The 5,000-nt window shown below is 31.5% G+C and overlaps 1 protein-coding gene across 2 annotated transcripts in view; it reads left to right on the top strand.

Moving 5' to 3' along the window:
- LOC135196358 (trace amine-associated receptor 4-like) overlaps positions 1–5,000 on the top strand; it is a 319,564-nt gene that overhangs the window by 97,290 nt on the left and 217,274 nt on the right. For both annotated transcript variants that reach the window (XM_064223137.1, XM_064223136.1), the window contains one exon: positions 3,687–3,766. The gene's annotated coding sequence lies outside the window, so the exon portion shown is untranslated. The remainder of the gene's footprint in view (positions 1–3,686; positions 3,767–5,000) is intronic.

Genomic DNA, 5,000 nt, shown 5'->3' with positions numbered 1-5,000 from the left:
ATATATATATATATATATATAGTAGTACCTCGAGATACGAAATTAATCCGTTCCGAGGCGCCCTTCGTATCATGAGGTTTTCGTATCTTGGACCACATTTTTACATGTAAAATGGCTAATCCGTTCCAAGCCCTCCAAAAACACCCCATTAAATTTCATAATAAAGCTAAATTGACCGATAAACAATGAAATACTACAACAATTTGGACCAATCAATACCTAAATTAAGACTAAAAATGCAAAACCTGTAAATAAAGTGTATATTAGTGTACAAGAAATATTATTATCGTAACGTAAAATGTGGAAGCTACCTTTTCGAGTGAGGCTACGTACATACGTAACTATCCAAGGAAGATTGCTTCTGCCTACTTTTCACAATGTTCCTGTGTGAGCCTTTTCGGGGGTGTCTTCTACAAATGATTGCATTTTTATGAAAAGCGGCTTTAATTTCTGCCTTTTTTGTTTGTTTTTTGTATGTAATATGTACGTACGTACACTTTAAAAAATATACGTACGTACTACAACATAACTATCCAAGGAAGATTTTTTGTTTCGCCTACGTACTTTTCACAATGTTCCTGTGCGAGCCTTTTTCGGGGGGTGTCTTCTACTAATGATTGCACTTTATGAAAAGCTGCTTTAATTTCTGCTGTTTTTTCTTCTTTTTTTGATTGTTTTAACTTTTTTTACTTTACGTAGGTTTTTTTTTTTTTTTTTTTTTTTTTTTTTTTTACAGAATTTCAACTTTCTTTTTTCTTTTTTTGCTCCATATGACTCTGTTGGCCCGGTGTTGGCCATCAAAACCCTGTTCAACCAAATGCTCTCTCTGCAACTGATTTGGGTACTGAATGTTCGGCTGCTGACCTTCAACATAAACTGAAGTGCCTTGATTATACGTACACTACATACTGGTATGCATGTTGTAAATGATTGGTCTACACCCTCTGTTCAGCAGGGAGTGGAGATTCTACCAACCTTCGCAAAGTTTCCTGTTATCCCATGAGAGAGACCTTGATCACTTATCCCATGTGAGAGATCTTGGTCACTTTAAAAAAAAATATATGTACACATTGACGATCCCGAAAACGAATACCGCGTACGCGTGGTACTATAACAATGCTGGTACCGCGTGGCCGAGCCACGCCACCACGGTTTGTACATAGTAGATGCATGATGGGAGGGACGCTGGCAATAGGAGAGAAAGATTTCATGGCCGCGACTAGCATCAGGAACCAATGGGAGAGCAGGAGGATGGTGGCGAGTCTACTAGTATACTAAGATGGCGGCGCGCGGCGTGATTTTCAAAATTGTTATCCGGGCGAATCTCGGACTTTCAGAAACCTTTCGTATCTTGTTGAAAACTTTTCGTATGTAGGAGCCAAGTTAAATTTTCGTATTGGCTTTCGTATCTCGCGTTTTTCGTAAGTTTGTGCCTTTCGGTATCTCGAGATACTACTGTAGATATATATAGATATATATATATATATATATCTATATATATATATATATATATATATATATATATATAATATATATATATGTATATTATCTATATATATATATAAAATATATATATATATATATATATATGTATATGTATATATATATATATATATATATATATATATATATATATTATAGTTATAATATATATATGTGTGTATATATGATATATATATATATATATATATATATATATATATAATATATATATATATATATATATATATATATATACATATATACATATACCATATATATATATATATATATATATATATCTATAAATATATATATATATCATATATATATATATACATATATATATATATAATATATATATATATATATATATATATATATATATATCTATATATATATATGTGTGTGTGTGTGTGTGTGTGTGTGTGTGTGTGTGTGTGTGTATAATATATATATATATATATATATATATATATATATATATATATATATCATATATATACGAATCGCATTTTCATTCATTCGCTTTGGCTTTGAAAATTTCTGCACTGTGATCCTTTTTTTAAATTTTTTTATTTACTTTGAAATGACTAGTCTGCAACTTTTTTTTTTCGCTGACTCAAAAATTAAAAACTTGAATAATTTATTCCCATCATTCTTGCAATTGGATAAATGTTATACAGGCGGCATTGCTATTAATTCATATGTTAAAATTATATATCTCTCGTATCATATTAATCGGTTCTAATTGGTGTTTTACTATTTAATGTTATCCTAATTGGGATTTTAATTTTCAATGTTATCCTAATTGGCGTTTTACTTTCCAATGTTATCCTAATGGTTTTTTTTTATTCCAATGTCATCCTAACAGCCTTTTTAATTTCTAACGTTATCCTAATAGGTTTTTTAATTTTCAGTGTTATCCTAATTGGTGTTTTAATTTCCAATGTTATCATTATTAGTGTTTTAATTTCTAACGTTATCCTAGTAGGTTTTCTTATTTCCAATGTTATCCTGATTGGTGTTCTAATTTCTAATGTTATCTTAGTAGGTTTTTAATTTCCAATGTTATCCTAATGTTTTGTTTTTTAAATTTCCAATGTCATTCTAATAGATTTTTTAATTTATAACGTTATCCTAATAGGTTTCTTAATTTTCATTGTTATCCTAATTGGCGTTTTAATTTTCAATGTTATCCTAATTGGTGTTTTAATTTCCAATGTTATCCTAATAGGATTTTTAATTTCCAATGTTATCCTAACTGGTGTTTTAATTTCCAATGTTATCATAATTGGCGTTTTAATTTCCAATGTTATCCTAATTGGTGTTATAATTTCTAATGTTATCCTAATTGGTGCTTTCCATTGTTATCCTAATAGGTTTTTAATTTATAATGTTATCCTAATAGGTTTTTAATTTTTAATGTTATCCTAATAGGTTTTTTAACTTCTAATGTTATCCTAATAGGTTTTTCAATTTCTACCGTTATCCTAATATTTTTTTTTTTAATTTCTAACGTTATCCTAATTGGCATTTTATGTTCCAATGTTATTCTTGGTTTTACTTTCCAACGGTATCCTAACTAAATTTAAGATACACGAACGTCTTCACAAATTCACACACCCACCTTTTACAACGTATTTTAAAGCCTTCACAAACTCTTTAAGTCACAGCCAGAAATAATAAACACCCTAGTCACACGAAGCCTGGGCACCGAAAGAAGCCTGGGGCACCAGAAGACTGGGGCACCGGAAGTCTATTCATAGGTAGAATATTCCAAACAATTTAAGCTTCTACGAAATACCCGTTTTGTACCTCAAGGCTAAACTTGAGCAAAAAAGCGGTTCCGTTATATCGTGAATCTTACAGTGAAAATAAACCAAGGATGTCGTACAATTGCAACTTCAAAAGTTCAAACGAAGATGTAATGCATCTTAATGCTTTTCTCCTTGCATTTTGATACATTCTTTATCTATTATTAATTAATTAATTTATTTTGTCTTTTTTTTATATCGTATTTCCCTTCTCTTACTAGCTAATGAGCACCATATTATTCGTGAGCTCAAATTTCAAGTCAGTTGCTTCCTTTGGTGGGCTTGTTCCATACGAATAGGGTTCATCTTCTGAATTAATAATAATAATAATAATAATAATAATTAATAATAATAATAATAATAATAATAATCCTCTGACTCTATTTTCAGACACTACGTTTAATTGCAACTCTCCAGTTCATCGCTAAAAGACAATTGTCAGTGAAAGTACGAAACCCAATTGAAGAAAGGTAAGTCCTCAATTTTTAGAAGTTTACTCTTATCGTAGGAGGGGAAGGGGGGGGGGGGAGGGGTTAGGAAAAGGGGTGGGAAGGTACGGATAAAAGCCTTCTTATTTAGACGTTCATTCTCATCGTAGGAGGAAGGGTGGGGGAAAGAGGGGTTGTGGGGGTGGGGGGGGTGGGGGGGGAGGAAGGGTCTTATTTTTATTTATTTATTTATTTTTTTGTAATATTCGAAAACGTAAGTAAGCACACATGTCAAGTATGACTTGTATAGATTTTCTTTCAACGCATCATCACATACACGTACATACATATACATACATACATACATAACATACATACATACGGGTAAATGGGACCGAGTTCTTCGAAAATAGGGGTCATCTGTATAATAATAATAATAATAATAATAATAATAATAATAATAATCCAATTAATTGATAAGAGGGAACCGAACAGATTCCCAAAAGCTATCCTTGCTGTTTTTAAATTTAAATATATGTATATTTACATAACTGTGGATTTGTTTCTCCAATAATAATAATAATAATAATAATAATAATAATAATAATAATAATAATAATAGGATAGTGTGTGCTTCACAACACTGCTCAAAGCAGCAATGACTGCATCAAGCATCTCCCAAACAAATGGGATTGGCTTCAAAGAACCAGTTCAGCAGCCATTAAACGCACAGCTACGTCTACTAGTGCAAGATCGCGTTTCAACTTCTTCCAACATCGCCCAGCTATCAATATTTTCCTCACAATTAGCTGGCATTAATATCTGGAGGAGAAAAAGTATTTTTGGGGGGAGCGTCGCAGCGAAGTATAATTAATCACCGGTCCGCCATATTTCGCTGCGCCAGAAATTCCGGGGACTCGTCCCTCATGTTCTTAAGAACATTAATTTTTTTCTCTCTTTTTCCTTTTTCTTTTTGAAACCCATCTATTTTATTCAGTTTCTTTCCGGGAGAAGGAATCCATCTTCAACCTTCGATTACGCTAATGAAATGTCTACACGCAAAGCGCGCATGTCCCTCAAAGTTAAAGGGACGAATATCATTCTTTTATTTTTTTATTTTTCTCAATTATTTTTCTTTTAAAACAAAGATTTCCATATGTGAAACATCTCGTGCTGGGCCCACGTAACAGAGAACCCAAGAAAAGTCATATCGTCTGATGTTCTCTGTGTATTCTGTGTGTAATTTCCTAAATAATTGGCATGAAGTTAATTGAAT

The sequence above is a fragment of the Macrobrachium nipponense genome, chromosome 17, assembly GCF_015104395.2.
Source record: "Macrobrachium nipponense isolate FS-2020 chromosome 17, ASM1510439v2, whole genome shotgun sequence".
NCBI classification, from domain to species: domain Eukaryota; kingdom Metazoa; phylum Arthropoda; class Malacostraca; order Decapoda; family Palaemonidae; genus Macrobrachium; species Macrobrachium nipponense.
Note: the sequence above shows the minus strand (reverse complement) of the source record. Positions and strands in the feature narration are given on the sequence as shown.